Below are 12,502 nucleotides of genomic sequence, written 5' to 3' on the forward strand. Positions count from 1 at the left end.
AAAACTTTCATATAATTGTAAAAGATGGATTAATTATGTATAGTGGTTAAAAAAAGTAAGTCATTTTATGTTGACAAGTAAAACATCAACTAAAAATATTTACAAATAATTAAATCATTTATCATATAGATATATGATATTATTTGGAAAATCATAAATAAATATTATAATAATATATTATCTAAAATTATATTTCGATGCATATTTTGTAAGTTAATTGAATTATTAATTAGTGAATGTAGACTTTTAAGTACATTTAAATAACTAAATACGACGAGGAGTAGGGTCTTGAGCGAATCCTTAGAAATCTTAATGTTATAATGCCCTTCAAATCCTCCTTGCCATTATCCTACTGCAATAATTCTTGCTAAGAAGAGTGACCATGTTGTGATAATTCCACCCAGAAGGTAATGGGTTACCCCTACAGTATGTCCTTATACAATACTCAAGGCTCTAAGCTGAGTAGCAAGAGCAACTTTTAATTTATTATGAGCCCAAATAGGCTTATAAATCATTTATTGTAAGATTATTTATACTTTTAAAAATTAGTGATAAACTTAAAATATATTTTTTAAGGTTTTAAAATATTTAGAGGCTTATTATGTAAAAATTTTAGAAGATTTATTTATTTATTTATAGAAATAAATAAGAATGACTATTTTTATTAATAATAAATGTGAAAAATCGTTACAAGTTTTTGTCAAAAACTTGTTTTGCACGAGTTCGAATTTTAAACTATATTACCCTATTCTCTACTCGTTATAGGGACAAAGTGGTTTATTTTGCAACATCCCTCTCCTCCAAACCTTTAAAAGGCTAAAAACTTTTAAAAAAGCGCTTTACCTTTGGGTCAAAATCGAAGAGATTTCTATTTTGAAAAAATAAAACCAATTCAATAATATAATAATAAACGTAGAACATATTGAAATACATGTAAGACAATGTGCTTAGTATTTTTCTCTAAAGGAAAAAGAAATTCTCTTTAAATTTCTTCTATTCATCTTATTTATAGTGTGTGACTTGTCATATAAAATAATTGTAATTAATGTTATGCATTTTAATTGACATAATTGCCTTTATTGTATTGGAAAAAGTCTAACATAAGGTGTGAACGTTTTGTATTTTTTAGTTTTATCATTTTTGGATTTTGTGTTATTGGCAAAAGCCAACTTTGTTATCAATTTATATTTTTATGTTATTGCTCAAAAAGCTCCAAATTGGAGAAATAACATTTTCGTCATAACCTATCCAAATCATGTTCCAAATTTCTTAAAATTATGGCAATATAAAGCATTATAGGATAAATTTATAGTGATTAAAATAACAACTACGAAGAATATAACATCAACAAATTTGAAAATTGTTATAGGGGCATAATTTATTTTATTTTATTTATTTAACACGTAATAGCAATTTATTGGGATACATATCTTTCTTCTAACTATGCAATTTGTGTGTGTTTTTACATTCCTTTACTGGTTTTATTTTTATATTATATTTATTTTATGTGTTATTTTATTCTATATTTACGTCACTTATCTTTGTGATTCAATTTTGAGAAAATTTTGTGTTAATATTATGTCTCAATTAATTATATTTTTACATTATTTAATATAATGATTTTTTGAAGAATGATATAATGATCGACTTAAAATAAATTACATGTTTATATTCATTTTTTTTGTTCATAATTTTGTAAATGTATATTAAATTTACATATTAATAATTCATTTTATATAAATGTTAACATATATTCATATTATTGGGAACGATTTTTAGGGTGAGTTAAAGCAAGAAAGAGTATACGTATGAGAAATACTTGTAGACAGCATGAGGACTTTGTGATGAGAACCACGACAACAAAGAAGTAACATAATCAATTTTGAGAAGGCATTCAATATATACAGAAGGGAAGGGGTATACTTTATCAAAAATAAAATCTATATACCTATATATAAAAGAAATGTCCAAATGACTTTCCTACTGCTCACACGTGGCTCTTTCACCATCTCTTCTTCTTCTTCTTCTTCATTTTACAAAATGGTTAAATTTCAACTTTGGTCCCTCTAATATTATATACCTCTATATAAAAGGAACTTATGTTGACATGTGGCTCTCTCAAGCTCCATTTCTTTTTTATTTCATTTTACACAAATAGTTAAATTTCACCTTTGGCCCCTCTAATATGCTTAAATTTGAGATTTAATCTCTATACTTTAATTTTTAACATAGTTTGATCCCTCTATTCTTATAATGCTATTAATTAGTCCAAATAGTTAGTATCATTCACTACAACAAAACAAGCCCACGACGACACTTTTTTTTTACTTAGGACGACGCGAAAAAGGTTGGCATAGGCCCTCCCAACACTTTCGAAAACATTGTTGTTAGCACAGTTTCCATATGTATCGCGACAAGTTGCAAAAAGCGTCGACATAATTCAACCCAGGCCAACCTTTATTGAAGGGTTGGCAAAGACCTAGTCAAGGCCAACCTTTAAAAAAGGTTGGGATATGAGGAAATAGGTGACCCAAAAAAGGTTAGAATAAAGCATTCATATGTCGACATTTAAAGAGTTGCCTCATGCCCCCGTCAAAGGCGACTTAAAAATAGTCAGGTTAGGTCGCACTTGGGCCGACTTTTAAAGACTTGGCTCATGTGCCAACCAAAGCCAACCTAAAAAATGTCAGGTTAGTGTATGTTTATGCCGACACAAGAAGGGTTGGTTCTGGGTTAATCAAGACGTCGAGTTAGATTGTGCCTACGTCGGCTTTATAAAGGTTGTACTAGATGCAATCAAAATCGACTCAAAAGAGGTTGGGTTAGGACAAGTTTGTGATTATACTAATTACATAGTTAATTAACATAAATTGATCATATTAATACAAAATTACCACTGAATAATGTAGTTATTAGTTTATATACAAAATCCTAATAGAAGCAGTCAACATGTTGGCAACATGTTGCCAGCTTGTTATCCATTACATCACTTGGTAACTGCATTTAGTGAATGCGTTGCCAACATGTTGTTAACCTGTTGCCCATGACATCAAAAACTTTTGGGACAACTATATTCATCAACTAAAATAACATATATATACACACATAATATACAACAGACCTCATTCATCATCATCCGAACTGAAGGCCTCATCATCAGGTCCTTTAGTCTGAAATTCAACTGCATTAACAAGTGCAAAAATAACAATGTACCTTTTCTATTTATATGAGTTAGATGAGAAACAACATGAACATGTGGGAATAATATTTCAGTAATAGCCAAAGAACCATAAATTGAAGCTAAATCAACAATTTTCATCAGTACTTCCATTAATTTTTTGTTGAGCAAACAATGGAGACATTAAATAAGAAATTAACATTCAGTTCCAACACAAACAAATAGCCAAATAACAACAATCAATCTATATTAAACCATTAGCAAATTTATTGACAATCTAGTTCTATTAGTAAGTATTTCACTTACTTGATATTCCCTTTGCCATACACTCATTGAGGAGAGCCTTATACTTCTTATCACGAGCATCCATCATATCTGTGAACTTTGCCTCTTTAATTTCAATCAATTTCATAAATATTTCTTCTGTCTCGGCTATCAAACGAGCTTCTCACTCTGCGACCTCCGCATAGGATCGAGATTCTGCTTCCTTGAGGAGGGCCTTCTTCTGAACTACTTGTTTGGCTTGGATTGTTTGTATTTGCTTGGCATGTTTAGTGCATATCCTATGTTACCAGCGGGTTGTGCATAACGCACATTTGTTTGAGATTCTTTCGCCTTTTTTTATTATGTCTATTGTTAAAATTGATGAGAAAAAAAATATTAGAGTAATAAGAAAGCTAAGTTTATTGTGGCTCATTCAACAAATCACGCATATATGCACCCCCTACTTTGATCATACCATAAGTGGAAGCAGAAAAATGAAACATTTAGTCTAATAAAAATGTATACTACATCTTGTGGTGTTTCTCGTTGCTCCATCAATCACTTCCATTGATCATCATGCACGCCAAGATGATTGTTTTCATATATTTCTTCTAGTGGTCGACCTTCTTCGACCATCTCTTTGTAGTATCTAGTCTTCAAAGTCGATTTAAACTACTTACAGAGTTTCCCAACATGTGAAAGAATGTCGAAGTCCTTCACCTTACTTTGAAGATCGGACTTTTCTTGCACATATAACAAATTAATGTAACAAGTACTCATTACGTGCAGTTTCAAATTATACAATTTTATTGCAATACATAAAATTAGAAAATAATTATGTACTACATACATGAATGATTCTCAATAAGGTTTCCAATGTTTCGTACTCAAAGAACAAATAGAGTTAGTCCTTGCAATTGTGCCGAGGAATCCAACCAATTTTAATCCTTCCTTCCTAATAGGTTGGCCATATTGGTTGGCGTCTACTACTATATGAGTTCCAGGTTGAAGATTCCATATATCTTTCATGTTTGTAGGCCCTTGCTTTCTCTTAGTATTCATTGTAAAAAGTAGCAACGTATATAATGTACATAATAACAAAAAGTTGTGGCAATCCTTATATAAATGATGTTGATGAAACATTAATTACTAGTCGGAGTTGCAGGTACTTCTTCCACCATTTGACTTGGAGTTTCTTCTCCCATACTTTGGCTATCAATAGGAGTACTTCCCAAGGTGTTCGAACCTATGGAAAAACCCTTTGAGGAAATTCGTACACCTCTTAATGTTCGAGCTTTGCCAGCCAATTTACTAGAAAAAAATAGAGTAAGTACATACATATATATATATATGTTAGGCAACCCATCAACATCCATCATTTTGACACTGATTGGTAATGGATAAAGGTTAATGATGAAGCACCAGAGGGAATCGACAGAGCACTGAAAAGGTTTTAGGGGAACCATGTACTTCTCCTCATTATTACGTTCCATTTTCCTTTTTCAATGTTTAATACTTCGGGTTTTGAGGAGGAAAATAAAAAAAAAGATTGGAATTGGGAAAGATTAATTTTTTACTTACTTTTCAGATTTGTTTCCGGGAAAACGTAAGCCGACAATAAATTTGGAGAAGGGTTGGCTTTTTATTTTCTTAATTTTTCTTTTATTTTGGGTTTTCTCTTTGGGCTAGGTTTTGCTCTGGGCCGGGTTTTTATTTGGGTCAACTAAGCTAGACCCAACCCGACCACATCCCTAATAATTGATGAAGGTTTTTGTAACACCCCTAACCCATCTCCGTTGCCAAATTAGGGTTATAGAACATTACCGTACAATCGAAAACATTTAAACACCATAACATTCAATAACTTAAATATTTCATAAACTATTCAATCACATACATCTTGTCCCTAAATTGGGCCCTTGAGGCCCTAAAAATAGTTTGAAGACAATTCAAGACTAATTTGAAACAAAACAGAAAGTTAGGGAAAAAGTAGAAAAAATTGGAAACAAGGGTCACACAGCTATGTGACATAGCCTCAGGCCGTGTAAATTTCGAACAAGGGACACACGGCTGTGTCCCAACCCATGTCCTCACCCGTATAACTCATTGAGTAGGGTCACACGGCCGTGTCGCACGCCCGTATGCCAGGCCGTGTAACTCTTTGAGTAGCCCCACACGTCTGAATGCTAGGCCGTGTGCTAGGCCGTGTAACTCACTGGCTTGTACACTAAGAAACTCCCAGATGACACACGGTCATGCTGCCAGGCCGTGTGCCTCACACAATTGTGTCACACGCCCGTGTCATAAGCTGTGTGAACCAAAAACGTACCTAATATCAAATCATTACAAGTCCATTTCATACCTAACCATTTAAACCATATAGGTGCACATTCAAGAGATTTAGACACCATTCAAACATACATAAACATGCCATTTCAATCATCCTAAATTACCTAACCAATGTGTCATTCAAAGGCACCACAATTGCATCAAACCTCATTTACTAAATCAAGTCAACCTTACCTTATTTCTTGCATAAACCTAGTTCAAATAAGTGCCAATACACACCATAAACAAAGTAGTAGGATCTATGTAACACCCCTTACCCGTATTCCTTACCGGAACAGAGTATGAGGTATTACTCAATTTTTAAAAATTTTCGACAGCATTCCTACTTATTTTTGCTTAAACCTCCTGCAAATTTAGAACACATTCCAATATACCAACCAATTTCATTTGTATAAACACACATATAGTTTAACTATTAATAAACACTACATTTAAAAGGGAACCATAACATATATTTACATGATGATCCCACATTACATAAAGTGTCTATACATGCCATAAAATTTCGGAACACTAGTAGTAAAATACCCCAAATGTGAAGGATAGTGTAGATGATTGTCTGACTTCGTTCCAATTTCCGAGTTGTTGGAAGTCACTATAACCAAGAGAAAAATAAAATCGAGTAAGCATATAGCTTAGTAAGTAAACACATGATAAATAAGTAATTACTCCCATAACTATACCAAAATATAAACTTATTCATGAATAACTTTATTGTTTAGGCAATTTCCAGCAAGCTGTTTTTCTGCGTCATAGTCGCTAATTTATTTTTATCTGGAGCTACAGGGCTCCAAATTGAGTTCCGTAAATTTTCCCTGAAACTAGACTCATATAAAATTTCACCATAAAAATTTCAGAATTTTTAACCCAGCCAATTAGTACAGTTTATTCATTAAACCTTCCCCTGTTTCACTGCCCAACGGTTCTGACCCTTCCTCACTAAAATTTACTTAACTCTCTGTACAAAATTTGAAAAATGGTTTCGCTTGTTTCTAATAAAAATAGACTCAATAAGGATTCCAGGGATATAAATTTCATGCCATAATTATTTTTTTACAATTTTTGGTAATTTTCCAAAGTTAGAACAGGGGATCTCGAAGTCAATCCAGCCCTGTTTCAGTAAAATTCAGATATCTCCTAAAATACAACTCCTTTGCTTATTCTATTTCTTTCATATGAGAATAGATACATTCAACTTCAATTTCATATATTATTCAGCTTCCCATTCATTTTCCACCATTTATGGTGATTTTTTCAAAGTTACCCAATTGCTGTTGTTCAACACAGTTTATAATTAAATCGTTCCTTTTGCATTTTTGATATTTTCTCCCATCTCATACATGGGTCGATTTAGTATTCAACTCAATATTTACCCCATAAAATTTTCCACCATATGGCAATATTCATCTTCCACACTTTTTCGTTGAACACTCGGAATGTTAGCCGTTATTGGTGGATCCCGCACTTAGCACCACCACTGAATCGGGGAATCAGCACTTAGCAACCCCTGGGAATCAAGACATAGCAACCCCTTTTATTTCAAAGATATGGTGGATATCGCACTTAGCACCACCAATGAATCGGGAATCAAGACTTAGCAACCCCTGGGAATCAGACATAGCAACCCCTTTCACATTTCAAAGATATGGTGGATCACGCACATAGCACCACCCATAAATCGGGAATCAGACACAACAACCCCTTTTATATACAACATACTACGGCTTATTCCGAGTGTTCAACCCATAACCCATATATTGCAACCCTTTATCACCTTTCCGATTTAACAACATTTTAAGGATATTGCCAAACATTTATTTTAATTCCAAATAAATCTCAACATATATCAAATAATATCAAAATAATACATTAAGTCACGTGTTTACTTACCTCGGTGCAAAATATCGTAATTTTGCACTTTACTCCACTATCTTTCCTTTTCCCGCTTGATATACTCTTCACGTCTTTCTTGATCTATAATAGCAAATTTAACTCGCTTAATATTCACATTTATTAAAATAATCCACCACCCAACTTTTGAAAATTACAATTTTGCCCCAAACTTTTGCATAATTACACTTTTGTCCCCAAGCTCGGAAATTAAACTTCATCACTTATTCTTAAGTTTTATAACATGCTGAACATTTTTCCTTCTATGGCAACATCAAATTCCCACTCCAACACATACTTTTGAATATTAATTATTTTTACCGATTATGTCTATTTACCGTTTTAAGCTTAAAATTGCTTAGCAAAAGTTGTTTAACAAAATCTCTAGCTTCATATTCCACCATAAAACAGCAAAATAAACACATTTCACCTATGGATATTTTTCCAAATATGAACCCTAACACTAATTAATGGTAGAATAAGCTAAACCAAGTTAAGGGACTCCAAAAATACGAAGAACATTAAAAGCGGGCTTAGAATCACTTACTATGGAGCTTGAAAGCTTAAAACCCTAAATATGGCTTCCCCTTGCTGATTTCGTTCACCATGAAGAAGATGAGCATATTTTGCCATCTTTTTCCCATTTAATTCTATTTAATAACCAAATGACTAAAATGCCCCATTTAAAAAAAATCTATTTCACCCATTTCTTATGTCTATTTTTGTCCATCAACTAACTAATGGTCTAATTACCACATAAAGACCTCCAATTTAAAATTTCATAACAATTAGACACCTCTAAGATGTAGAACTCAACTTTTGCACTATTTACAATTTAGTCCTTTTGACTAAATTGAGTGCCCAAACGTCGAAATTTTCGAACGAAATTTTTACGAAAATTTTCCGTGAAATTGTAGACCATAAAAATATAATAATAACCATATTTTCCCTTGTCAGATTTGTGGTCCCGAAACCACTATTCCGACTAGGCCCAGAATCGGGCTGTTACAATCTAATCCTATAAAACTTGGGTAAATTAAATTTGATGTATCTTGTGATGGTGTCATGCCCTAGACTTTTGGGATGCTAAAAGAAAAAATCAATTTTGTGGAGCTAAAAAATTAAAATAATATAGTATAAGTTGCGAATTTTTGAATTTAAATAAAAATAATTGGTTTAATAGTAATTTTAGCTTTAAGGTGATTTCTTAATGGGTAAATAAATTATTTCGACAATAGACTTTTATCAATTGAACAATCCTAAAAGTATGTTTTTTAAGATTTAATTAATTTAACAAGTTTACAAGTTAGAAAAATTCAATTGTAACTAACCATTATTTAAGTTACGATTATTCAACCCCTAAACATTACCAATTTAAGTTTAGATTTAATTAATAGTAATCATATTACAACTGTCGAAACCATTTTTTTTAAATTTGAAAAATGGGTATCGATTTTGAAAATGAAAATTGGGAGTCGCCACCGATCTTTTATTAAGGTGTGACCGGTTCACCATTTTAAAAATGATTTTGGTCTGCGAATTTTTTTAAAAAATAATAATAAAAAATCAGGTCCGGGAGTCGGTTACGCACAAGGAAGGGTTAGCCCCTCGTGACGCCCAAAATTGGTACCGAATTGATTGTTTAATGTCTTAATGTCGAAAATTAAAACTCGAAAAGAATTTAGAAATACGATCCTCTTTTTTACATTGCGTTATTTCAAAACTACTTTGAGTAAATCAAAATGGAAAACGCCTCCTTATCTCGAAGAAACAAAATGTCACATCCAGTAAGTTAGGACCCGACATCTCGTATTTTGAGAATAAGTTTGCCTTTCGTTTTTTATTTAAACCTCATTTGTTTTAAATTTAAAAGGGTATTCGGTTATTTAGGATCCACACGAGGAAAATCGAAGCTCAGTAAGTTAGAACACGATTCCTCGGATTTTCTAAATACGGAATATTGCCTTTATTATTAAAATCCTCGTCTCGAGAAAATAACATGTCATATCCAATGCGTTAGGACACCACATATCGAATTCTCGAGAATGAGCTTTTTATTTATGTTTTGATTAAAAGGGATATTCAGTTTCTTAAATCTCGAGAAAGATTAAAATCCAGTAAGTTAGGACACAATTTTTCCGAGGATATTCCAAATTCCGAGTGTTGCGTTATTTTGAAAGACTCGTATAAAATAATTTTGATATTTAAATCTTTTGAATGAATAAAAAAAAATTGATTGTATAATAATGTACAATGCGCAATGATAAATAGTAAACTAAAGCATACACTAAGGAATAATGAATAATCAATAAATACAAGCAAACAAACATAACAACAATAATCTCTATTGTACATCATGCTAATATCACTATCTACATTCAAAAACGAAAAGAAAACTAGTCAATTAATGCAAATCTGAACCAAATGTACGAGTTTTGAAATAACTAAAAATATGGAAAAAAGGAAATTATATGTAAATTTAAAATAAATAATATATAAATGAAAATTTGAAATGAATTAAAAATATGGTTAAAGATAAATACTACATAAAATAATAGTGTCCAAATAAATTTTAAAATAAATATTATATAAAGAATAAGTCAAAGTACATTAAATAATATATATATATATGCACGTATATACATAATGAAGATTAAACAATAATACATAATAAATTTTGAAACAAATGTATAATAAACCCAAAGTGGTAATACAATTTTATTTATAATATAAAATAATACTACATTAAAATACGTAATGAAATTAACCATTAATATATGACAATAATTCAAAACTTAAAGTAATAATATAAATAACAAAATTATAATACATGTACATAGATAAACAAACATATAAATAATAATACTAATAATAACAATAGTAAAGATAATAAACTAAACAAAATTAGCAATGATAATGAAACAGAGGATTAAATTGGCACTAAAGCAGTAATTCAGGGGAAAAATCTAAAATAAATAAAAAGGAAGGTCCGAATTACAAAGCGCGAATGACATGGGGGATTGAAAGGGTAATATTTCCCACCCTCCAAAACGCAGCGTTGCGGCGAGGACTAAAATGAGGGAGGACCATCTGCGCAAATATCCCTCCCCTACCAAAACGCGCGGATCTAGCCACGGTTGGGTCGGGTCATCGGGTTTGGTCCAATACGGCACCGTTTTAGAGCCATTGAAACGGGCCCTAAACGGTGCCGTTTCTTATACCCTGCATAAAATTTGCCTCAAAACCTAATTAAAAACCCTATTTCACTTTCAGATTCAGCAGCCGCAAACTGTCTCAGCCTCTTCTCTGCTCTTTGTGCTGAAACCCTCTTTATCAACTTCGATTTAGACGAAGTGAATCAAGAGGTCGACGGCATGCCTACGTTGGTAAGGATTTCCTTTCTCCCTCTCCCCCATTTCAAACTTTACCGATTTACACAAAACCTCTGCCCAAACTTCAATCACAGCGAAGCGAGCGGAGATCCGACGGCGCCGTTAAAAAGGTAAATTCGCTTTTGATTCTATATCTATTCTTATGTATGTCTGATAAAAAAAAGAAAAAAAAGAAAAGAAAGATGAATCGAAAAAGAACCGAAAGGCAAAAAAGAAAGAAAAACTTTGAAAAATCACCTTCGAAACCCAGTCTTTTTTTTGTATATTGATCTCTTTTCTTTTTTGTAAAAGGAAGGAAAAAGCCCCTCTTATACAAAACAGAAAAATCGGGTTTCAATAGCCCCCGAAAATACAAAATATCAAAAAGAAAATCCTCCAAATCCTCTCTGTTATTTCTGCTTTTTCTTTGCCTTCTCTGCTTTTGTGTTCGTTTGCTTGTCCTTTGCAGGTACGGGTACGGAGGTGCACGGGCGCGCATGTACGGAGGCTCGCGTGGCACAGTGCATGTGGGGAGAGAGGCGCACGTGAGGGGAGCAGCTCGAAGGCGCGGTTCGTGCGAGGGCAGAGCTTGCGGCGCCTAGATCCTCTGGAAACCCTAGGAGTTTTCCGTTTCTGATTTGGGTTTTCTGGTGTTGGGCCATTTGGGCCGATTTGGTTTTGGGTTAGGAATCTGGGCTTGTGAATTTTTGTTTATTGGACGGTTTAATTGTTTTTTTTCATTTGGTTTTATTTTGTTAACGGGCCGGGCAAAAATGGGCTCTTACAACAACATTATTAAATATGGTGGCCATTCTTACTTAAGGTAATTGCTTCGCGTATTTGCTTTGTTAAATTCCGGATAACAAAATTCTTTAATTTATATATCATATCAGATAAAATAATTGCCTTAGTGAGTTGCAATTGATGCTCGCTATTTGTTATACCAATAATATATAATGATTAATGTATATTTTAAACCCGAATTTCGTAATTATAAGTGTTCCTGAATATGGATATTTTTATTTTTAAAATATTTAGTAATTATATACATTTTACTAATATTACATATATATTCTTTTATTAAATTTCCACACATAAACAGCTTAATATAATTTTAATATTTACATTATAATATAAAATATTCAAATATGATATAAATTACATGATATATATATATAAACCATATAATAAACTTGAAAACAGATCAGATTGGGTTGGTTTCGGGTTTTGAATATTGAAGCTTGAGTTCGACCCATTTTTTAAATGGATCTATTTTTTGCCAAAACTTATTTTTACGGTTTAATATTTTTATTTAAACCCTCTCGAATTTCGAGTTGGGCTTGGGTGAATAGCTTGACCTTTAGATAAGTCTATTAACAACTTGTACCTAGCTGGTACTTAAACTTTTTTAGACCTAATCGATACCTAAACTTGAAATTCATTAACCAAG

The 12,502-nt window shown here is 32.2% G+C and overlaps 1 long non-coding RNA gene across 1 annotated transcript; it reads left to right on the top strand.

The window, feature by feature from the left end:
* Positions 1-10,931: 10,931 nt before the first annotated feature.
* Positions 10,932-11,891, top strand: LOC105763470 (uncharacterized). Its single transcript, XR_001124258.2, has 2 exons — positions 10,932-11,183; positions 11,522-11,891. It is a non-coding gene; the product is annotated as an uncharacterized LOC105763470 (long non-coding RNA).
* Positions 11,892-12,502: the final 611 nt, after the last annotated feature.

This window comes from Gossypium raimondii, chromosome 12 (assembly GCF_025698545.1).
Source record: "Gossypium raimondii isolate GPD5lz chromosome 12, ASM2569854v1, whole genome shotgun sequence".
In the NCBI taxonomy this organism is placed as follows: Eukaryota; Viridiplantae; Streptophyta; class Magnoliopsida; order Malvales; family Malvaceae; genus Gossypium; species Gossypium raimondii.